Source organism: Panicum virgatum, chromosome 6N (assembly GCF_016808335.1).
Source record: "Panicum virgatum strain AP13 chromosome 6N, P.virgatum_v5, whole genome shotgun sequence".
Lineage (NCBI taxonomy): Eukaryota > Viridiplantae > Streptophyta > Magnoliopsida > Poales > Poaceae > Panicum > Panicum virgatum.
In genome coordinates this window covers 22,230,440-22,255,311 of record NC_053150.1, presented here as the reverse complement: position 1 = coordinate 22,255,311, position 24,872 = coordinate 22,230,440, and the positions used below count along the sequence as shown (strand labels likewise).

Genomic DNA, 24,872 nt, shown 5'->3' with positions numbered 1-24,872 from the left:
CCTTCTTGGGTTCGGCTCTACCTTTGGGCTTTCCATTTCCTTTGCCTTTGAACATGGCTCCTCTTTTCCCCTTCCACTTTCCCTTTCCACGGGCTCTTTTATGGTTGCGAGAACTCTCAGCAACGTTGGCGTGTGCTTCAAGCACAGCCATGGAGCCGGTGGGCCGGACAGAATGATTGTTTATAAGAACCTCATTTTGTTGTTTAGCGACAGACAATACTTCACTCAACTCAGAGTACTTAGTGTACTTTGAGTTCTTGTATTGCTGTTGTAGTACTATGTCGCCAGCGTGGAAGGTGGACAGAGTCTTCTCGATCATATCAGCGTTTGTGATCTTCTGGCAACATAGACGCATTTTAGTCACAATCCTGTGTAAAGCAGGGTTGTACGCTACCATAGGCTTAAAGTCTTGGAAGCGTAGGTTGATCCAGTCCTGTTGTGCTCTTGGGAGCACAATTGATCACTGCTGGCTGAAGCGATCCTTCAGGGACTGCCATAAAACCAGTGGATCCCTCTCTGTCATGTACTCAGACTTCAGGTCTAGGTGGAGATGATGTCGCAAAAAATGCAACGTCCTTGCTTTATCAGGCTTTGTGCGTTCATCCTTGCCAGCTTCTGGCTAGACGATGGTATGATCGAGGCCCATACCGTCGAGCTTGATCTCGATGTCAATAGCCCACATGAGGTAGTTGCTGCCGTCTACGGCAAGCGCATCGAACTCTCTCTTTGCGATGTCCAACATGTCTGCACAATTAATGCTGTCTCTTTTTTCTTCTCCTTGACACGGTAAACCTGTCTCGAAGAATGAGCTTTGCCCGGCCTCTGATGAGACCGGTCTGACCGGTCAGTGGCGACCGGTCTGACCGGTTCAGGCTGCCGCCTCTGACCTGATTGGTTGGATCTCAATCGGTCATGCACTGGTCGTGCATCCTTGCCGAACACAGGCATTATGTGATCCTCCTCCCTGTGGTGAGATGGTGGGTATAGCATCGGATAACAATACATCCAAATTCCTTCATGCCCCCGTGTAGGACAAGAAAAACCCGATGCCGGTGACGCCCATGGCGTGGTAGCATACACCTTCTGAGGAGGGAACGCTGTAGTGCTGTCACCCCTATGCTTGCTGGATTCTCCCCTAGGAGAAGAACGCTTTCCTTGACGCAGAGGTGAACTTAGTTCTTTTTTTAGTGGCCGATCTTAGTTGATCATGATGAGCCCCAATTCTTCCAAGAACATTTTCGGCGGTGAAGTGCTTGAATCCTCTTTCGGCCCTAATCAAGCTAGGTAAACTGACATCCCTAGCCATATACACAGTCAAGAGCTTGTCCACAATCTCACGATCACCCCATTTGTCACCTCCAAGTGACTTGATTTGATTGGTGATCTTCTTCATCCGATTGTACATTTCCTTGACACTCTCATCCTTTCTCATAGTGAAAAGGCTTAGTTCATCTTCCAATGTCTTGATTCTTGACTCACAAACCTTTCTTGAGCCTTGATGGTTGACTTGGAGAGTGTCCCAAGCATCTTTGATGGTTGGTGCATCCTCTATCTTGTCAAACTCTTCCGGACTCACAGATGTGCGAAGGATGTTCAAGGCTTGGAAATTTCTTTGCAGCACATATTGTTACAAATGTGTTGGAGTCTCATCTTCATCCGGAATCTCACATCCAACTTCTACAACTTTCCATAGATCCTTGTGAATTGCATTCAAATACCCAAATATCTTAGTTTTCCATTGATTGTACCCGGTTCCATCAAAGAGTGGTGGTTTTCCCATATGGATAGATGCACCATGGTGACTAGGAAGTTGAAATGTATAGTCTTGAGACACACGGTGATACTCAAGTTTCTTTTTGTCTCTTGATGACTCACTCTTGCTAGAATTGCGAAATGATCTTCGCTTGTGGTCGAAATCCGAGTCATCACTTGAGTCAAAGAAAATCTTAGAGCTAGCTTTCTTCTTCTTTTTGCTCTTCAACTTTTGCTCCTTCTTCCATGCCTTCCATTCTCTATATGACATCTTGTCATCACTTGATTCCGAGTCGCCATCATTCTTTTTGTTTTTCTTGTTCTTGCCTTTTGAGCCACTTGACTCATCTTGTTTCTCATTCACATATTTTCCATCATCTTGCTTGTTCTTGTCCTTATCATCATCACCCGTCGGAATGACGAGACGCTCGGGAGAGTGTTCGCCCGACATCTTCTTTTAATCTCCAAGCGATCAAGCTCAACACGGAGATCCGAGCTCTGATGCCAATTAAAAGGATCAACACTAGGCCTAGAGGGGGGTGAATAGGCCTGCTTAAAAAATTCCTGAAAAACTGGTAGGAAAAATGTCAAGCTCGGATGATCCGGCCTAGGTTCGGATGATCCGGTCCTTGTCAGGTCCGGATGATCCGGCCTAGGGTCGGATGATTCGAGAATGGAAGAGAATCTTGCACGAGATTTGAAATCTACTTAGCTTTTGACGAATCCCTTTAAATACAAAGTTGATAAATAAAGTAATCAAGCCTGTGAACCAGATTAGCACAAGAGGAAAGCCACTAACAAGTAGATCAAGTCAAGATTAGGTCAAGAACAATAAATACAACAATAAATAAAAGAGATACAAGATTTATCCCAAAGTTCACTCCACAAAGGAACTACGTCTCCGTTGAGGTGCTCACAAAGAGCAGGGTTGCTCTATAACCCTTTCCCTCACTCAATCACCCACACAAGAGGATTGAATTGCTCACTATTAAATGTCCACGAAGGACGGGGTAATACAAACTTTCGGGGCTCAACCACAAGAGAATGGAAGCTCACCAGCACCTCTAACCATCTAGGAGCGAAGCTCCAAGAGTAACAAATGTGAATCGACGAATCAAAGGTTGCTTCAAGTGCTTCTTGAGATGAGCAAGTGTTAGCCCGCGGAGTGCTCTCAATTCACACCTCGAATCTCACTTCCTCTCAATCCCTAGGTGTTTCCTTGCAAGGATCAAGCTCTAGGATGGAGAGAAGTGTAGGAGTCAATGCTTTAGAGGCGTGGTTGGTCGGAGAGTGAGAGAGAGTAAATGACAGGGGGTGAAGGTGTATATATACTCCAACCCCCAAATGTGACCGTTGTGTGTTTTCTGGTGGTTCCCGGATCATCCGGGGTAACCCCGGATCATCCGAGGTGTTGACAGAACAGGCTAAACACACACTGAACTTCCCAGATCCGGATCATCCGGGCTAGGGCCGGATCATCCAGCCTGAGCCACTTCCAGTGCTCTCAAGTCACTAGGTCCGGATCATCCGGGCTAGGGCCGGATCATCCAGACTTACGCAGTACCGCCCAACACTGTGTGGCCGGATCATCCGGCCTTGTGCAGAAACTTTGTGTTGGGGAATTTTGTGGGTGTTTTCTCTCAAGAATGTCATCTCAAATGAAGCATTTTAACAACCCAAAATTCATTCGAATGCGTCCCCCTTGATAGTACGGTGAATCCTATACTCAAATTCAAACCGAAAATTAAAATTAAATCTCCGATTGAATCCATCATACTTAATTTGAAATAGGGGACCTTCCTTTTGTCTTCTTTTTGTTTTTCTCATTTTATTCATGCACACACTTTCTTCAAAGCATCATATCCCCAAATTGTGATTGTCAAAAATCACCAAAATCAATTAGGGGCCTAGATGCACTTTCAGCGACGCGTTGATGCAGTCGTAGAGGGAGCGATACTGAAGTCGATACAGTCAGGCCATCGGGCGACACATGCCCGAGTTTGCCGGGCTCAGGAATGCATCGGGGACGATGGGCACGCACCGGTGTTGCCAATACTGAACGTGCAAGGGAGGATGCACAACCAGACGCCGTCGCCGAGGGGGACCAGCAGAGAAGGTCTCCATGGCGGTCGCAGGCGCAGAAGAAGGCGAGATAGAAGATGCCAATGCCTGATGTTGCCGTAGTAGATGAAGTAGTCGGGGACGAGATGGCGATGCTGGCGATGTGGTTGTGCTAGATGAAGCGAGGAGGGGAACCCAGATTTTCCAGCACAAGGCCAAAAAATTAGGATGACGCGGCGGCGACGCTCGAAAGAGACGGCGAAGAACTTGTACAGCTTGACGAAGACCATGCACGAGGCGCACAGCGACGAGTCACGATGAGGTTGGGGACGTGGTCGACGGCGGTGAGGAAGCAACGGCGGAGAAGACCACGGGGTGACGCCACTGCTGCCCGAAGAGGCGACGCAGCGACAGCCCTCCGTGCTCGGTGAAGGGCGCGCTCGACGAGGATGGATGTCACGGGAGCCGGGTGGATCACGCACATCGGCTGATCAGACCGAGTAGCGTGAGGCGAGATGACGGTGGGCGAAGTCGGTGAAGGCATCCCAATCGGTGAAGGCGACGATGAGCCGGCGAAGGTCGACGTGCGGATGAGGCGGCGATGTAGGCGGCGGCACAAACGAGCGCCCCCTAGGGTGCCGGCCATCTCGCCATGCCGCAGGGTCGGAGAGGAAGAAGAGGCCGGTGAAGTCGACACCGACATCAAAGTAGAGGTGCGAGGTCAACGGGCAGTGGGCGACGCAATCCCGATCTCTGATCGGGCAAAAGAAAAATTGATACAGTAGCAGCTCGTGTAGTACCTCGGGTGCACGTAGCAGAACCCCTCATCCTCTTATCTCTTGCCACCTCTCACGTCCACGGTCAAGAAGGCCATGGGAGAGAGGGAGAAGACAGAAAGAAAACGGCTGCGTGTGCGGCGATGTGGAGGAGCGGGGCGGATCCGGTCCGGGGGCGAAGGCAAGGCGGGGCGGAGCCACACTGATGCGGTTCCCGCTCGGCGCGGTGGCGGATCCCGCCGGATCCCCGCCTGGATCCGTGGAGCGGCGGCGGATCCCCGCCTGGATCTGTGGAGCAGCGGCAGATCCCGCCTAGAGGCGGTGGCGGCCAGCGGCGGATCCCGCCAGGAGGCGGTGGCGCCCGGAGACGGATCCCGCCAGGGCGGACGGCAAGGCAGCGGCGCCCAACGGCGGAGGGGCTAGGTGAAGCGGGATGCCGGCAGGGGGGTTCGTCGGCGACGGGCGTTCTACACTCGGCAACCCCTGCTGCCACCACGGCAGCACAAGTAGGAGGCGGGTGCTGCAGGAGGCTGCGGCTGCCACCACGGCAGCGCGGGATGGTGGTGTCGTCGATGATTCCCTAGCGGATGACGAGGTACTCCCCAATCTGCTGCTGCTTGACGCGATCTGGTGGCGGATTAAACTAATCTGCCGCGGAGAGGGGCGCTGCCCCCGGCGGAGGTCATGGGCGACCTCCCCGGGGGCGCGCTAGGAGGCCATCGAGGGGGCACTCTGGAGGTGCGCCGTGGAGGACGGCCGGCGGCGTGCGTAGGGCAGGGTGCGAGAGAGGCAGCGGAAGATTAGCCTAGGATCTCAAACACTAATCTCGTGATACCATGTAGGAGAGAATAGAGATGCGTAATTGATGGATGTATTGCATTGAGGCCTCGGCCAGTATATATAAGAGTACAAGACTTGGGGGGCAAGACTCCCCGGAATACATTGGTAGTTTACGATTCGTATATCTACAACTACCAAATATACTCTAATAAGAACAAAACAGTTGCAGAGCTCCTTGTTAACTACTGAGTCTAGACAAGATTAATTTGATTCCTCTCCTACCATGTTGTACTTCCTTGTTGTTCCCTTAAGGTACTATAAATGATTTTACCGAGATATTAGCTTCATGAAACACCCATCTTATCCCCATGACAGATATGGAGCAACAAAACCAAACTGAGTGCAAAAACCAAATATTAGTATGGTCAGTCTTAGACTGACATGAGGATCATATTATGTCAGGAAGGAACACCATCATGCTGCTAGAAGAGCGGTTCCACCATCACCATATCTAGAGTGAATCATGCAAGTTTATACAAGGGTTCCCAGATACAACTGACAATTAGAATTCAGATCATGAGTGAATAGCATCAGAAGTTCAGAACCTCACCTAGACAATTAACAATTCGATAAACACTTTGTATGAACATCAAACTTGAGCAAATTTAATCAAATCACTTTCATGAATTCCCACAAACCAAAGGCATTGGATAAACTTTACTCAGCGAAAGCCACTCTATCTGATGTGCTTGACAAGGATGGATCATGGTATCAATAGTTGTAGGAGAGACAAACCATGTATTGATGTATAGCTGGCACAAGCTCCTCTTAAATGCCTCGCGGTCTTTCATTTTCAAGCTCAAGATAACAACATTCTCGTAGATAGATCCCGTAAAATTAAAAAACCAGTCACACCTAACAAATGAAAACTGTACTAGTTTACTACACATTTCCAAAGCAAATATTATATACCATTGTACATAAAGATCTTCATGGCTTTACTAAACAAGTGCACACAGGTAGCCCCATAAAAATATAAAAATTATACTGCTTACGAAGACACTTGCAAGTTGCAAAGGGACACATTGGAGACTGATCATGTCACAGAATTAATGTATCAATTCTTCCTAGGATTGATATACATGGAAGAGCAACACACTGTAAGAAAGTTATCTTCAGTGCAAGGTTTTGTACTCCATAACCAATGAAGCATGAAAAAAGAAATTTTACCAGAACATTATGCCACAAATTTCTTTCAATTACACAGCACATTTTTCATGTTGGAAGAAACTGTGTACACAACATTTAACGCCATGCTTGAGGTATTGAGGTGCAGCTTTAAATTGGTCTGAGGCAAATCCTGCATAGATTGCCAATGAAAAAGTATGATGGATAAACATATGTAGTACTTAAGCTGAATTAACAGTGAGTCTAAGGGATTGCAGAAGTCCCTAAAATGCAAAAAGCTGGCTCGGAATGAAGATAATGATTCCACAAGGTAAATTGCTGATAATCATCAAATTGAGAGAAGAAATATAATATTTTATGCAGCTCATGTTATGGCAAAAGAAATATAATATTTTCATACAGCTCATTAAAGGCCTTACCATAAGCTGCAACTCTTGGTAGATATGGAAATTTTCTTTTGCGGTGTTCTCTTAAAAAGTTTATGGTCAATAGCAACTAACATTAGGAAAGCCCTTTAGGATTACCCTAATTAAGCCTCAGTCTGGACCATCGACTCTGATTTAGTGTTCTGCGCTGTCTTTGCATTTGATCGCACCAAAAGAAATATAATATATTCATGCAGCTCATGCTATCTGAAATAATATCAATCAACTTGCTGCAGAGCTGTTGAGAGGCACTTGCAGACGTTTTCTCACAGGGAAAAGAAAAAGGTAGTGAGATGTTTCTTGAAGAAACGGTCTCCAAGTGCCTCTCAACAGCTCCGCAGCAAGTTGATTGATGTTATTTCAGATAGCAAGCTATGCATTTAAAGAAAGAGGCTGGCAAATTGAATTAGAAACATAAAGGAAATGTGACACACTAAATAGTGGATTAAAATAATGATGTTTATCAGAGAAGGCATTGACCTACTTTACTGAATTTGTGATCACTTCAAATGTGACGGTCGGCGGAGGTGCGCGCGCCTGATGCGTGGGAGGGGATACAGATGGGGATGGTGCATGTTGAGGCTGCATGATTCGGCCGTTCCTGGTCGAGACGGACGGGGATAGGCATTGATTGGGCTAGCTCCTGATTTCTTGCGCATGATTTTGGGGTGACGGGTATAAAGCGGCTCGGTGACAAATAAAAAGGGATCGGAGCGGAATCATCCTGGAAACCAACATTTTTTCGGTCCACTCCATCCTGTCAAGCATCCAGCCCTTCTATGTGGGCCATTAAGAGATGTTTTGTGAGGGGTATGGGTAGGCTAATTTTGGTGGAAAATGAATTACAAAGTTTCATCCTTTATAGTATAGATTGACTACTATTGCAGGATTCCATAAGCATAACAATAAAAATCCCAACCACAGGTGATTGTGCATAGACTGATTTAGAATTAAATACATATTTACAACACTATTAGATATAATAGTAGCTATCAAAACCACAGTTGCTATCAAAACCAACTCAGAAAACATATTAGATATAATTGGAAAGAGGTATCCACCTTAAATCTTTAAGAGCAATAGCAGGGAAGGTATCCATAATTCAAATCTACAAAAGTTAAAAGCAGAAACTAATTTATAGTAGATATGACATGATCTGTTTATGCTGAGAGGACACTTGCAAAAATGCTTGTCACTAATTAGACTACATACACTCGGCGAAAAAAAAAGAACTCAATATGCATCAGTTCATCCTATGTGCTTGTGCCATTAACCTTACCAAGTTACCATAATGCATCAATTCAAGCCAGATAAAGAACTACGAACAAACACCTGTGCAAATGAACATCACATCCATGGCTCCTTGAAGTTCTTCGTATATAAAATAGTGACATCACCAGTTGGAACTCAGCAAAGAAGACCCAGAAACTTGGAATCAAGATGCAATTTGGACAAGGACGGAGAAATTCATCACCTTCACCATGAGTGGCACATCGTCTCCCAGTGCCAACCTCATCAGCTTCATGAAGCTACCCATGCTGATTGCCGCCTCCTCTCCTATCCATGCGGCCATTGAAATCATTTGAACCTTATTCTTCAACTCAGCAACTGAAATAATATTGAAGTGTCAGTGATAATGTATAAAGAATACACAAGAAGCATTATTTTTCTAACTCAAGTTCTACTAATTCAAATCCAAGAAACAAATATGTATAGTGAAGAAAAGAAGTAATGTGACTTTCATGCCTACATCAACAAAACATTGACAATCTTATCTCACATGCTATTCCCTGTCCCTGCAAGCATATTACCCTAGATTCTGTATGGAAATACCTTCCACCTTATTTAAGGAGGCAAGGCAATTGATCCAAACAGCAGAAACACCTTGCATCACTATCGTCTTTATCTGCCCCTGTCAGTTAAACATCATTAGAAAAATGAGGATTGAAAAAAATATTAGAAGCATTATACCTTTTATTTACCAAAGAATGCAAATATAGTTCTCATAAATGATTTCCATGCCAGTGACACACATCAATCAAAGCAAAGTAGAGAATTCCCTAAATGATGTGGCAACCCAGGACTATGCATCATTAAATACATCATTAACAAAATAATATTGTGGCCAAAATTGTGAGAAATGAAAAAAATATGTATCGAGGGAATAAGGTTATGTCGAGAGATGGAGAATAATCAAAAGAATAGTCGTCTGAGTTAATTTTTGTATTTATATCAACATAGATCAAGTTGATTATTTCAAAGTCATTTTTTATGAGGGAAACACAGCAAGGGAGACCCCTGCTGTAACTTTATTAAAAAATAAAATGGAAGTAAAGGAATACTTACAGAGCAGCTATGAAGTTGTGAGAGGGCTAAAGAAAAGAACAGAAAGAGCACTACTAGAACCCCCCCTGTAGATACGGAATTTTTAGAGTTTGACACGCTATATTGCATCTCTATGGCAGTGTAGACACATTTTCATAAAAGCGTGTTAGAAGCGTCTTCGTATGGACGGTGTTAGGCTTTGTAGAGACGATTTCTTGAATCGTATCTATGTAAGCAAGAGACGTTTAGCAAGAGACGTTTCATAGACACGTTAGATGCATATCCACACAAATCGATACATCTTTGTAAACACAGAAATAAAATGTTTCTAATAATGTAGATACATAGTATAGTAACGCTTCATTGTGTGTGAAAGATTGTAGAGACAATCTTGTAGACACAACTATATTACATGTCTATTAACATAGAGACGATTTACTTGATACATTTTACAACCCATCTTATACGTTGGACAACATGGCAAGTGACATGGCGAGTGACAAAAATATATTATTTTATTCACCTTTTTATATTTATTCTTAATATGCAATTTAATATGTAATTCAAAAATGGGAAAAATGAGCATTTATATTTTTATTCTCAATATGTAATGTTAAAAATGGGGAAAAATGATCCATGCCCTGCAGGTATCTTAAAATAGGAAGCTTCATAATTCAACAAACAAGAGGTCCAATATTGTCAAGTAGATACAAGTACGCTTATAAAAATTAAAAAACTAGACAAAGTGGCAATATCATACAATAGTTCTAAATTTTTAGAATAACTTCTAAAGCCTATCTTTCTTTCATTCTTTGGGCCTTCTTTCTCCTCTTTGTACTCATGACTTGATCTTCTTAATCTTCAAATTCTGTAAAAAAAACATATTCATTCATTCAGATTTTAAAGAAAAAACAAGAACAAAATTTTAGAACATTTTAAATATGTAGGCAACATTATAGTCTTGCATGTTCACTGTAGCCACAACATCACTAGTTCAAAGCATAAAATAAGCATTTATTCAGATTATCATATCATTATAATTTCAGACATCCAGATCATTACATGTCACTAGGAAAACAAAGTGAGAAAATTGCATAATTGAATTTGTAAATTGCATAATTGTAGATAATTGTTGCTAAACCTGCCTGCAACATAAAGCAAGCTGCACATCAGTAAACTAAGCTATGTCAACCAAAAAAGGTTTAGCTAGTGGCAAACACGGAATCAAGTATTTACGTCAACTCCCCCCTATCCCAAGCGATGGAACCAACAATCAGTTTATTCTGACTCAAAAAGCATACGTTTGTACTTAGCTCAACTTAAAATCCACATTGACAAGCACAAGGAAGATAAATGCAATGCAACAACTGAGGTGTTTGTAGAAGGAACAGCTGTCACCTTCTAATAACGTGTCAATCTGAAGGGAATAAGTCTCTGTACTTGTGGTCTTTGTGGGGCTGTGTGGGGCTGCAGCATGTGGGGCTGCAGCATCTCATTTTTCTGCAGCATGCACTAGCACCATTGCTGCCCTAGAGGACAGCATCTTGGACTGCTTTAGCATCTAGATAGGACAGCAGTTAGTCCTTTCATTTGGCATCTTAGACTAGGAGTAGTCCTTTCATTTGGCATCTTAGACTAGGAGTAGAATATGCCTCAGTGTTGGCTGCCCTGCAGCTGTGTATAAATGTGTTGCCTCCCCTCCCGTTGGATGGCATGGCATTGTGAGTGTGAATGAAGAAAAACCCAGAAAACTTCCCCAACTTGAGTGTCATCCTCTCAGCTCAATGAGTGAAAATTGAGCTGCTAACATCTGGTATCAGAGCCGTACTTTCCTGTAGGTTGGATATCTCTTGCTCCTCCCCTTCCCAAGCCGCGGTAGCAGCCCAGCCACCACCACCAGCAGTTAGCGCAGCAGCAGCAACTGCACCAGCCACTACAGCAGCAGCAGCAGCCGCTGCAACAGCAGCAGCAGCTCCGGCTGCCTCTTCTTCCCCGTTCCCTTCCCCCTCTCCACGCAACAGCCCCTTGGAGGCGCGCCATGTCCGACGCACCGTCTCAGCGCTCGGTCGCCTCGAGCGCACGGCGCCAGCGAGACGCCGAGCTCGCCGCGGCAGAGGAGCGCAGGCGAGCGACGGCTCAAGCCGCTGCAGCAGCGGCGAGGGCGGCCAGGCTGGCTGCAGCGGAGCTGGCAGCGGCCAGGGCGGAGGTGGAAGCAGAGGAGGCGGAGGATGCAGCGCGTGCGGCGGAGGTCGAGGTTGAGACCTTGCGCGGCAGCCTCAGCGGCTCCATCGCCGGCGACGCCACCGCCGACGAGGACCTTGAGGAGTTGGAGAGGGAGAGAGCGCGGGAGCGGACCGCGCGGTGGGCAGCAGCCCCCCCGGCGGCGACGGCCTGGACGGCGGCGCGCCCGGCGGCGGTCCAGGGGCCCGCGCGCCCGGCGGCGGTCCAGGGGCCCGCGCGCCCGGCGGCGGCCTTGACGGCGGCGCGCCTGGTGGTGCGCCCGGCGGCTGCCTGGACGGCGGCGCGCCTGGCGGTGCGCCCGGCGGCTGCCTGGACGGCGGCGCGCCTGGCGGTGCGCCCGGCGACGGTCCAGGGGGCCGCGCACCCGGCGGCGGAGGCCGTGCGCAGGGCGGAGGCGGCGCCCCTGGCGGCGGCGCGCAGGGCGGTGGCGGCGCTCCTGGCTGGGGTGCGCGCGGCGGCGCCCCCGGCTACCACGGCCTCCAGGCGGTGGTCAGGGACGTCGGTCCCGGCGGTGGGTGGCCCACCCTCACCAAGACCAACTACGTCGAGTGGGCCGCGGTCATGGAGGTGAAGCTCCAGGTGCGGCATATGTGGGAGGCAGTCCGGTACGGCGACGTCGACTACGATGAGGATCGACGGGCGCTGGATGCTCTCATCGCAGCAGCCCCGCCCGAGATGCAGTTCACGCTTTCCAAGAAGCGAACTGCCAAGGAGGCCTGGGACTCCATCGCTGCGGCACGTATCGGCAGCGATCGCGCCCGCAAGACCACTCTCCAGGCACTTCGCAAGGAGTGGGAGAACCTGGCCTTCAAGCCAGGTGAGGATGTTGATGACTTCGCCCTCCGTCTCAACACTCTGCTGCAGAAGGTGGTGCAGTTCGGCGACGACACCTACGACGAGGAGAGAGCCGTCGAGAAGCTCTTCCGCTGCGTCCCCGAGAGGTACAGGCAGACCGCTCGCTCGATCGAGTCTCTGCTGGACCTCTCCACCATGACGATCGAGGAGGCGATAGGTCGCCTCAAGGTCGTCGACAGCGACGAGCCACAGCCTCCCTCGGGAGGCATCTCCATCGGTGGGAAGCTCCACCTCACTCAGGAGCAGTGGGAGGCTCGGCGCGGTGACAGGAGGAGGGGGGAGCCCTCTTCCTCGACTGGTGGCCGCAAGCGCGGCAAGCCGCGAAAGGGGCGCGGAGGTGCCCAAGCCGGGGCACGAGGGCGCGCCGAGGGTGGCGCCCGCGGAGATGCTCAGGGCGGCGCCGCTGACAGGCCCAAGGCGGCACGAGACGACGCCTGCCACAACTGTGGCAGGCCCGGCCACTGGGCCAGGGACTGCCCGCAGCGGAGGCGTGGGGGCCAACGAGGGGGTTTTTTTTACCCCGCACGGGAAATTCCCGAAAACTCCACCCGAGTGCGCCTACGGGGGCTCGAACTCTGGCTGCGGGGGTGCCACCGGAGTGCTTTGACCATCCGGTCTAACATCCTTAGGCTCACCAAATCACTGCATTCAAGCACTCTCCAGAGCTATCTCCAGATGTCAAAATTCTTCTCAAAGGGTGTCAGGAAAAGCTTGCCATTCTCTTCCAATCTACAGATAAGATTGCTCTCATGAACTACGAACCTACTCAAAGCATTTAATTGGAAATTTGATGCTCAAAGATATATTAAGAACTCAAGGTAAATTTGTACAATTAACACGTACTATCTGCCTTTAAGCCACATATTTAGGTTATCGCTACATATGCAACAGAAATGGTCCCAAACTAATCTTATGCACTTGTCGATTAATAAAGATGAGTAGACGTAGTGAAGTCATGAATATGTCATCTTACAAGAGAATATCAATATCATTCCATCCCACTTAACAGTTCTAATTATAATCAACAGAGTAGAGTAATAGTATAACTCGGTACCAACTTTGCAAGAATTATACGCCACACAAGGAATGCCCGCCTCTTGTTCGCATCTAGCTCCTCTACGGTCATCTGATTATGCCACAGTGGATTGCAATCACGCACAAAGGAGCCACAATCACAGAAGAACAGTCCTAAAACCACACACCTATAACAGCAATGACACCAATGAACGAAAGTGCTAACCGTCCAGGGAAACTGAGGCCAGGGCCTCCTGCTCCTTCCGCAGCCGCCGCCTCTCCTCGTCCGTCTCGCCCGTCGTGTCGTCCCTGCGCCAAACCAACCTAATCCATGAGAATCCAAAGCAGGCGGAGACGCAAATCTCGCAACACCAACTGAAAATTTCCCCCCAAGGAGGCGGAGGAGATGGACGGGCACTCATAGGTCGATGACGAGGTTGGAGTCAGAGGAGACGGAAGCGGCCTTTGCGAGCTGGTCGGCCTCCCCAGCCCTCTGAAGCATGGCATCAATGACGGACTCGCGCGAAGGCGGCGCCTCACCGCGCTCCTGGCGGCAGTGGCGGGAGGTGGAGCGCTCCTGGCGGCAGTGGCGGGAGGTGGAGGGCGCGAGGGGGCGGGGTTAGCAGGGGCGCAAAGGGGAGGGCTGGGAATCGGAGCTGGCTGGGGGCGGAGGCGGCGGCCGATGGGGAATTGGGGTGGTGCAGATCTGAGGGAAGAGATTTTTTTTGATCGAACATACCTGTATTATGTATTAAGTTAAGGATACAGTACAAAATCCAGTACAAATACAGATACACCCAGGTAGGTACAAAACAAAGCTGTACCACCAGTCTACTTGCACAAAGGCCCCTGAAAAATGAAGAAATTACATTAAGGTCCATGGGACCACAGCAAGCCGAATCCTCTGGAATCCGCCACCACCAGCCGTCGCCGCATGGCTTTGGGAAGAACCGCAGTAGAAGAAGCAAACAGCGAAAGTCCATCGGTCGGGGACCCGCCCCAAGCTCCGACGACCCTGGCCCATGGCTCACCGTCGGAGACTGTCGCCGCCGAGGGAAGATCGAGTCTGGGCCAACCACCAAGCAACCACAGGACCACCAGCTTGCTCTGCACCCTCAAGACAAAAGCCTCGTACCTTCACCGCCCGCCGGAGACGAAGAAGAACCGAGGCCGGACTCCTAAACGAAAGCTCCCGAACTCGCCGCTGACACCGGAGTGAAAAGCCAGCGGGGCAGGGAAAAGTTGGAGCATTATTCCGCCGCGCCGACGCCGCCATGGAACACACAGCGCAGAGGAGCGTCGTCCCCTGGCCGAACTCTAGCTCCGCCGTCAAGCAGTGACGGCGAGCAAACCCTAGACTTAGATGAGCACACACCTAGACTATATACATCCGCGCAATGATTCCACGGCCCATGTTCATCTCCGGCGCCGCTCCGGGCACCAGAGAAGGACGGGGCTGGCGGAATCGCCGCCGGAAACACGCGTCGCCTCCTTTCCGCTCCGAGCAACTGTAGGAGGGGGATGGGGACGGAAGGAACGAGAAGGTCCCAGTTCCCTCAGAGGAGGGAAGAGATGGAGGAGTGCCGCGGCTGGCGAGGGTAGGAGACAGAGCTAGGGTTTTCAGACGGTCTACGTTTTATTCATCTCGTATCGATCCAAATCGTTGGATCGAAGATGGAAGGACAAGACAAGTCCGACTTAAGGGGGGAAACTCTGACTAGATTTTTCATCATGTTTGACGTGCTGATTGGTAGTAATTCAAATCGAACTATGTATACATCAAATATGATTTAAATTTTTTTATAAAGTCATATTTAGCCTCCTAAGTTCCGTTATAACCCATATTCTCCACATAGATAAATAATTCAATTGTTTCCTATGTATACTTTATACTTCTATACTTAAGATACCATACAATAATTATAATAATATTAAAATTTGGTCAGAAAATTCTACAAATCGGAATGACAACAAAATTTTGGTCCTATTGCATTCCGTAAAAATCTAGTGGTTCTAAAAATTTGTCACTATATATTGTTTACAAATGAATATACCTTGTCCTCTCTGTTAGCTTGTACGAGGGTTTGCGTGTTCGAATTCCTCTTACCCCATAGTTTTCCATATAACTCCATCTAATATGTGAATAGATATGTTCTAGCTCCAGATTCTAACGAACAAAGCAGAATTTTAGTGGTGCCTATCATCTTTGTTGAGCGGAAGGTTGTAGGTTTCGAATCTTTATCGGCACTATTTATTTATTCATCTTTTTACTATTTTAGCTCCACTGTACATTTATTTTTTTTACCATTTTAGCTTCGCTAGATATTTGTTAAATAGAGTGTAACCCCAAAAAAAAAACCGAAAGGACTATTGGTGAAGTGGCTGGAGCTTCTACTTGCACATAGACATAGGTCAAAGGTTCAATTTCTAGTTATATGTTCTTTTCATTTTTTTGTTGATTTTCTGACATAAAAATGCCCAAATATATTTGATACGTTTTATGATGCGGCTACATGCTACTCACATTTGAAAACATGTTTAAATTTGTATCAGTTTGACATATTTTTACATTTATGTCAAAAAACGTCTTTACATGAATATAGACAAATGTCCGATACACTTTACAATGTGTCTATAGGTCAACGACGCTTAGAAGTGTGTCTAACTTCGTGTCATTTTGAGACGATTTCAAATAGCGTGTTAAGAAATGTCTTTACAACACTATTGATGCAATAAGCGTGTTTAATATCGTGACAATTTGACACGTACTCGAAAACGTTACATGAAACGTATTTACGAGCCGAAGTATAGACGCTTTCAAGTGGTGTTACTACTACAACGTGTCTAAAAGGGAGGTTTTCTAGTAGTGGAGAAAACAGACTGTTTACTACTCTATATACAAGTAGAAAAGACTAAATTCTTGAGTTGACCCATTCTAAGAAAGGTGTTTTGAGAGTTTGACTGAATCCACGAGCCTGCAAAAAACATTCATCAATGAAGTTGCTCTTCCAGTTGTCAGATTGTGGGTGGCCTGTTATCAAAGACAAAGCCATTCCTTTGCTTCCAGATGCACCAGGTTGAGATGATAAAAACCTCCATGAAAAACTGCTTATGGAAAGTGATTTTTGAGGCTGACATCATATCATAGAAAGGCAGTAGAGAATTCCATTGAAGACCAATCATCTGCCAACATTCTTTACTGAATGGACATCGTGATATGCAGTTTCTTCAATATTACTGGAGCACAATACACAATGAATAGATAAAGGGTGTAATCCTGATCTTATAAATAGAGAGGATAGACTCACCCATGGATTTGCAACCAGACAAAACAGAGAGCACAGACTCACCCATGGATTTGCATCCGGGAACACCATTTCTTCTGGTGAATCAATTTGACAACCAAAATATTTTGTTATCCCTGACCATTAATCAAAATATTCATAGGTCTAGGATTTGTCACTGGGAATTTAAATGATGTCAAGTCATGTAGTATACATTCTGAACTCGTAGCATTGTCATGTGGGGCCGCACATACTCTAGGAGGCGACGGGCCAGAGATGTGCGCCGCATGGAGGAGCTTCAGGCCCAGGCGCGCGCAGGTGATGGTCCAGCGCCTGAACTTGGCTAGGTTCAGAGAAGTTATCTGGAGTCCTTTGTTTTAGGAAGTCGATTGTTAGGGTTTGTTGAGGCCACGGCCTATAAGAGTATCTGTAATTGAACTATTGAGGTCAAGGAATATCAATTATCCTACTTCTTCCTCTTCTCCAAACAATCGGGCGCTGAGGGGCAAAACCTCGCCCCAACCACGGATCGAGGCTACAACCTACGTAGCCGAGGTCCGGCTACCCTATCCCTCGACGCCCTTGACAACCTGGTATCATGATCCAGGGGTTCCTCTTCGCGCCAACCGTCCCCACGGCGCCACTCACCCTCGCCGCCGCCCAACCCCACCACACCAAGCCCTAATGCTACCATGGCCGACGCTGACGCCCTGCAGACAACCCTGGACACCCTCGCCGCCACGCTGAAGTCGCTCTAGGCTTCCGTTGAGGCCAACGATGCGGCGATCCAGCGCCTCTCCGACACCCAACACACGTCGTCCTCGTTCTCGGGCAACAGATTCGCCTCGAGCGAACACCATAAGGACTGACCGCCGCGGTTTATGAAGCTGGACTTCCCGCGCTACGACGGCAAGTCAGCTTCATTGATCGTCATCAATCGCTGCGAGTCTTACTTTCTTCAGCAGCAGATCATGGACGAGGAACGCGTCTGGATGGCCTCGTACTACCTGGAGGAAGGCGCCTAGCTATGGTACTACCAGATCTAGCAGGACGAGGGCACCCTGTAATGGCGCCGCTTCAAGGAACTTCTCCATCAGCGATACGGACCCGCCCTCCGATCCAACCCGCTAGGCGAACTGGTGGCGTGCCGCTGTACTAGAACCATGGAGGACTACCAGGACCGCTTCCAGGCCCTGCTACCTCGCGCAGGCCGCCTGGACGAGGCGCAGTGGGGTGCAGCTGTTCATCACCGGCCTTCTCCCTTCGCTCAGCCACCACATGGAGATCCACAACCCTGAGTCGCTGGCAGCAGCCATCAGTCTCGCCTGCCGACTCGAGCTGCGGAACAGCTACGTCGCCCCCGCGCCAAGAGCGCCGACCCGCGATCGGCCACTCCTGCCCAAACCCGCTCCCCGCCTCGCCCTGCCAGCGCCAATAGGGGACAAGGCGGACAAGGCCGTGCCTTCGACAGTCACCATGGAGGGCCGGCCGGTTCGCAGGCTGTCCTAGGCCGAGCAGGAGGAACGTCGCCACCTCGGCCTCTGCTACAACTGCGATGAGAAGTTCGGCCGCGGGCACCTCAGAAACACAGATATGTGGGGGTGCCACCGTATCCCGTATCCGATACGTATCAGATATGGATATGCCACGGATACGCTGGGGATACATATCCAAGCCGTATCGGCGTATTGGGCTGTATTGGGCCTGGAAACTTAAGATTGGATACGTATCGGTGTGTGATACGGCCCAGTAGCCCAACTCCATGGAGGGGCTAGGAGATGGCGCGCGGAGGTTGGGAGGCTGCCGGAGGGGGGGGGGGCGACGATGTCGCGGCGCCCTCTGCGCGAGCCTGAGGGGAGGATGGGGGCGGCGAGCCGGCGGGTCCCCGGCGAGCTCCTCCCGGCCCGCTCTCGATCCGCCGCCGCCCGCACTCGATCCGCCGCCAGTGGGTTTTTCTATTTTTCCCCTTTTCTTTTTTGATAATTATATTTTAGTCCCTAGAGCTTCTATTTCCCTACGTTTTAATCCCTAGAGCCCCTTTATCTGCTTGTGTGGTTATTTACTTCACATTAAAGTAAAATGCCCACTCTGTTTTATGTGTTTTAACTGTTGTTCCTTGTATCTGAGTGTGGCTATTTAATATGCATTATTATCTATTTATTTAAAATTTTTTAGGTGAAACGTATCCGCGTATCCGCCAGGCACAACCGCATCTGCAAGCGGCTCTTCCTCCTCAACATCGCCACCGAGGACGACTCCCAGGACAGTGTTGCTGCTGATGAGGCGCTCGCTGAGGATGAGACCCCGCACTTCTCCCTCAACGCGATCGCCGGAATCACCTGCCGCGACACCATGCAGGTCCGGGCGTTCGTGGGCCGCGCTCCTAGATTCGGGGTCCACGCACAACTTCATCGTCGAGGACGCGGCGCTCCGCACCGGGCTGCCCATGCAACATTGTCCACGACTCACGGAGACCATGGCGAACGGCGAACGGTGAATGTGTCACTTGCCCGGGCGTTCTTTGGCAGGCCCCGGTCGTCATCGGCAACAACACTTTCAGCGTCGACCTCTTCGTGATGCCGCTTGCAAGATACGACTTGGTCCTCGGCATGCAGTGGCTGGCGGCCCTCGGCCCTGTACTTTGGGACTTTGGCGCCTGGCGGATGTCATTCCAGCGCCACGGGCGCGACGTGCGCTGGTCGGGCGTGGTGCTGCCTAGCGAGCCCGGCCTCCGATCCGCTTCAGCTAGCGAGTCCCTCCTCGAGGAGCTGCTGGATTCCTTCGGCGATGTCTTCACCGAACCCAAGGGGTTGCCGCCGCCGCATGCCCGCGACCACGGCATCGTCCTCCAGCCGGGCTCGACCCCTGTGGCGGTCTGGCCGTACCGGTACCCGGCGTCCAACAAGGATGAGTTGGTGCGGCAATGCGCCGCCATGCTGGAGCAGGGCATCATCTGCCGCAGTGTCTCGGCGTTCTCCTCGCCGGTGCTCCTCGTCATGAAGCCGTACGGATCTTGGCGTTTCCGCGTCAACTACCGCGTGCTGAACGCCCTCGCCGTCAAGGATGCGTTCCCTATTCAGGTGGTGGACGAGTTACTGGACGAGCTCCACGGCGCGCGCTTCTACACCAAGTTGGACCTCCGCACCGAGCACCATCAGGTTCGCATGCGCCTGGGGGACATCCACAAGACGGCGTTCCGCACCCACAATGGTCTGTATGAGTTCTTGGTGATGCCGTACGGGTTGTGCAACGCCCCGGCGTCGTTCCTGTCGCTCATGAACGACGTCCTGCTACCTTTTCTCCGACGTTTTGTCCTTGTCTTCTTTGACGATATTTTGATATACAGCAAGACATGGGCAGACCACCTATGCCACCTTCGCGCCATCCTCTCCTTGCTACGGCAACATCAACTCTTCGTCAAGCAGACGAAGTTCGCATTCGGCGTCACCTCGGGCACGTCATCTCAGAGGCGGGTGTCGCCGTGCACCTGGCCAAGGTGCAGGCCATCCACGACTGGCCGGCATCACGATCTGCACAGGTGGTACGCGGCTTCCTCGGCCTCGCAGGCTACTACCGCAAGTTTGTCCACAACTATGGTTCCGTCGCAGCGCCCCTGACTGCCCTCCTCAAGAAGGAAGGGTTCTCCTGGACCGCGGAAGCAGCCGTAGCCTTTGACACTCTCAAGGCAGCGGTCACCTCGGTGTCGATCCTGGCAATGCCAGATTTCGCCAAGGAGTTCGTTGTGGAGTGCGACGCATCCTCACACGGCTTCAGCATGGTGCTTGTATAGGCCGTCCACCCAATCGCCTTCTTCAGCTGCCCCGTCGCGCCGCGCCATCGCTCCCTCACCGCCTACGAACGGGAGCTCATTGGCCTTGTACACGCCATACGGCATTGGAGGCCGTATCTGTGGGGTCGCCAGTTCATCGTCAAGACGGACCACTATAGTCCGAAGTATCTGCTGGATCAACGGCTCGCCACGATTCCCCAGCACCATTGGGTGGGGAAGCTGCTCGGCTTCGACTTCGCCATTGAGTACAAACCGGGAACATCGAACGTGGTGGCGGACGCCTTGTTCTGCCGCGACACGGATGAGGGGGGCCCGCCCTTGCCATCTCTGCGCCACACTTCGACTTTGTCGAGCGTCTACGTCAGGCGCAGCTCACCGACCCTGCCCTCGTCGCACTACGTGACGAGCTCAGTGTTGGCTCCCGCGGTGCGCCCTGGTTGCTCGTCGACGGCATGGTGGAGTTCGGCGGACGCCTCTACATCCCCCTGGCGTCTCCGCTCATTCAGAAGATTATGCGGGCTATACACGAAGACGGACATGAAGGCGTCCATCGCATGTTGCATCGTCTCCGCCGTGATTTTCACTTCCCTAACATGAGAGAGCTGGTGCAGGACTTTGTTTGTTCGTGCGTTACATGCAAGAGGTACAAGTCGGAGCACCTTCATCCGACGGGTCTTCTTCTTCCTCTGCCCGTGCCGCAGGGTGTTTGGACGGACATCGGCCTGGATTTTGTGGAGGCCCTACCGCGCGTTCATGGCAATTCCGTCATCTTGACAGTGGTGGACATGTTCAGCAAGTACTATCACTTTATTCCCCTGGCGCACCCATATTTCGCCGAGTCTGTCGCCCAGGCGTTCTTCACCGACATCGTTCGTCTTCACGGCATGCCTCGGTCCACGGTGTCCGATCGAGACCCCATCTTCACCTCAACATTCTGGCGCGAGCTGATGCGCCTGATGGGCACCAAGCTTCACATGACGTCGGCGTTCCATCCTGTAACACCCGGTTTATAAAAGGACATAAACCGAGCCATCATATACGTGCCAGGATCAAGTCACACGTATATACAACAGAATGAACAGTATATCACAGCACATATCACGAAAAAGATATAAATAAAGCGAATACGAATGTTGTTTATTACATTAATGACAAAAATGTCTGATACAGCGGAAGCGTAGTACAAATATGATAAAAACTCTCCGAAGCTGAGCAGGGCGCCACAGGGACGTCGACTGGGAGACGAACGCCTAGAAGTCCTCGTAGTCCTGGTAGCGCTGAGCGAACTCCCTCGCGTCGGCAGGAACTGAGCAGCAGTAGAGTATCCAAGAGGAAAAATTAGAGAAGAGGCAAGAGTGAGTACACAACTTGTACTCAATAAGTATAACACAAACTATGAGGCTCTAAGGTTGGCTGACTCAACTGCATTAGCTTTTAAGTGTTGGCAAAATTTTATTAAAGCTATTTACTATGAGTTGATGAATTACCATTAACCCAGTTACATAGTAATTAATCAGAATTAATTAAGAAACTACTGAGAACCAAACCGAACCAAGCCACCCGGGGAAACCTGCCTCGTCAAAGGAAGATAACCCCACTAATCAAAAGGAGGATCTGGGCCGCTCATGACTGTGAGCACGGCTAGTATACCAGTTTTACACTCTGCAGAGGTTGCACATCTTTATCCACAAGTCGTGAGCTACGCTAGTTGTTCATCACACTTCCTAAGGTGAGATGACTAGCAAACTCACTACGAGGCCTTTACAAAGAATCTCGTTGGTAAGGAGTAACCGCAAGGCTGGATCGGCGACTATGGAGCAGGTCTAGTGGGCGTCAAGACACGAAGCACAGATGAGGCCACTCAGCACGAGGGCCATAGAAGCTTACCACCCCTGCCCCGCAGGTAAGTTACTCCAAACCAAAAAGACCTAATTATTACGCCAAGACCATCCCTGTAACACCCTAGGTGTCTGCACAGTAATTAAATAGGTGTCTGCACAGTAATTGTGTATATTTTATATGCATCATGTGCTTGAATTGCTTGAAAAGGATCTTTTTGTAAATATAAAGGTTATATGTGTAATTATAATTTTATGCAAGGTCCTTTCTATAGTTATGTTGAATAGGTTGTGTAATTATAGCTTTTGTGGAGGGTGTTTTTGCAAAATTCAGTGCATTTAATGCATGGCAGCAAAATTTGCTTTTAAGTGTAATTTTAAAGTGAATTTGCATTGAAAAAGACAAAATTCCTTGGAATTCAAAATCCCTTCAATGTTTTTAATTTTAGATCTTGAATCTTTGATCAAATAAATTTTTGCACAACATCAAAGTTGTAGATCTTGAAAAATTGAACAACTTTCATGTTGGGCACTTTTCCATTTGAGCCCTATTTTAAAAGTTATCGCTAGTTTACAGAATGGTCCTTGGAATTTTTGGAAATAGCGTTTGGGTCCCTTTTCTCCTTCCCCTGTCTGCCTCTCTGCTCTCTCGCCGCCGGTGCCGTGCGCCGCCCGCCCGCCGCGCTGGGACGCCCCCGGCCAAATACAACTTCGTCTCCGCTTCACGTGGCGCCCCCACAAGCCGCTGGACCCACTGCCCCCACGCGCTGGAGCTCCCTTCCTTCGCCACGCCGCCCAGAACTTCCTCGCGGCTGCCGCCTCGCCGCCGCCGTGGCCCGAGCAGCGCAGCACCCCGGACTCCCATTTTGCGCGCGCCTCAGCACCCCTGGAGACCCAGCATCGCAATCCACTCGCCCTCTCGCTCGCTCTCTACCCCGAACCCGCAGAACATCGCCGCCGCCCCGTGTGAACCCCGGCGTGCTCACCCCACCACGGAGACTCCATTCCAGTGCAGATCCACCCCTACAGCCCCCACCAATTGTTTTGCCTCGTCCTCGCGCCGCTCCTCGACCGCTTCTCCTCGCCCAAACCCCACCGGAACCACCCCGCCGCCGTGCTCCGAGCACCGCAAGCCGCCGCTCACCGTCGACACCCCATCTCCGACCACCCTAGCCTCGATTCCAAGCACCCAGAGGTGCGCCTTGGACCCCTGTAGCCCCCACTCCTGTTTCCCCTCGCCGCCGGTGAGCCCCTCGCCGGGAAACGGCCGGTCAAACCTCTCCTCCCCTCTCTGACCCGACCCAGGGACTTCGGTTTTGAATTCAAGAAAACCCAGGGGGTTCTTTGAATAGTCAGAGACTCAGATGAATAGTGCTTAGGGACTTGTTTGTAATAGTTTGCTGTGAACTTTGAAATTCAATATCAATTCGTAGAAATTCGTAAAATAGCAAATCTTGATGTTTTGGAATCCTTGTGTGAAGGTCTTTGCAGTAGAACCATAATAGGGTAGGTGTTTGTTGCAAGTTTTTGCTGTACAAGTTGTTTTGTGTCACTAGGTAAATAAAGACTAGTTTTTTAATCTTTTTCTTATCTGCTGATTGAAAACTTGTCTTGCTCTGAAATGTTTAGGGTAGTTTACTCATGTGACACTAGTTTTTCTATAAAAATTTCGTGATCAGTTCTTAGGTGTAGCTTTTTCTTTGATTTAATGTTTGTTTAGAAGACTTTAATTATGGTAAATAGTTTCTCTTCATAATAAATCATGAAAATATTTCTGTATGTTCTTCTTGAGTGTCTTAGCTTGTCCAGGAAGTTTGAGCTTCAGTTCATGGCTAGATCAGGAGCTAAAAATATATCTTGGTAATCTGTTTTCTGTTTTATTTATTTTCTCATAATTATTTCTGTGTAGATAAAATCCTGAAAAATTCACAGTATCTAAATCATCCCTGTGTAGACCAGCTGTTAAATTTTGAGCTTCTGATCTTCTCTAGTTTGACCTGTATAATTCAAGCTTGTTCTAGGTGTAGTCTGAATGAATAAATTGTTGTGATTAAATGGTTACATGTCTTGGCATGATTTTTACAGGGTAGCCTACTCTGTTCATGTTCTGTTTAGGATAATATTTTCTGATTTTATTGCTGAATGTGCTCTGAGTTGTTATTTATTTGCAAACCATCAGTTATTTCTTATAGGAAATCACCCCCACTTGTTTGTAAAGTTAGCATACTTCATTTGTGCTGTTGATCATGATGCCTTCTGTAGTGAAATTTGTTATTTAACTACTCTAGAAATGATTGCCCATGTGTGTTTATAATGTTGTTCTTGCATTACATATAGATACGACTACTTTGTCAGACGGGACGTACGAGCTGATCCCGGAGTCTGACGGAGGTGATCTCGAAGCTCAGGTGAACGCCGCTGAACTAACTGAAGCCCCGAACCAAAGTTCGGAAGAGCCTAGAGCTAAAATAGTTAGCGACTACCGAGAAGGCAAGCCCCGAACATAACCCATATTTCAAATTATGATCATTTGCTATTGTTAC

General features: G+C 49.1%; 2 long non-coding RNA genes across 2 annotated transcripts; both read right to left on the bottom strand.

Moving 5' to 3' along the window:
• Positions 1-9,927: 9,927 nt before the first annotated feature.
• LOC120679448 lies at positions 9,928-11,090 on the bottom strand. Its single transcript, XR_005677198.1, has 2 exons — positions 10,706-11,090; positions 9,928-10,175 (listed from the first exon to the last, which is right to left on the bottom strand). It is a non-coding gene; the product is annotated as an uncharacterized LOC120679448 (long non-coding RNA).
• A 1,814-nt stretch (positions 11,091-12,904) lies between these two features.
• On the bottom strand, positions 12,905-14,143 carry LOC120679447. Its single transcript, XR_005677197.1, has 3 exons — positions 13,644-14,143; positions 13,462-13,529; positions 12,905-13,132 (listed from the first exon to the last, which is right to left on the bottom strand). It is a non-coding gene; the product is annotated as an uncharacterized LOC120679447 (long non-coding RNA).
• Positions 14,144-24,872: the final 10,729 nt, after the last annotated feature.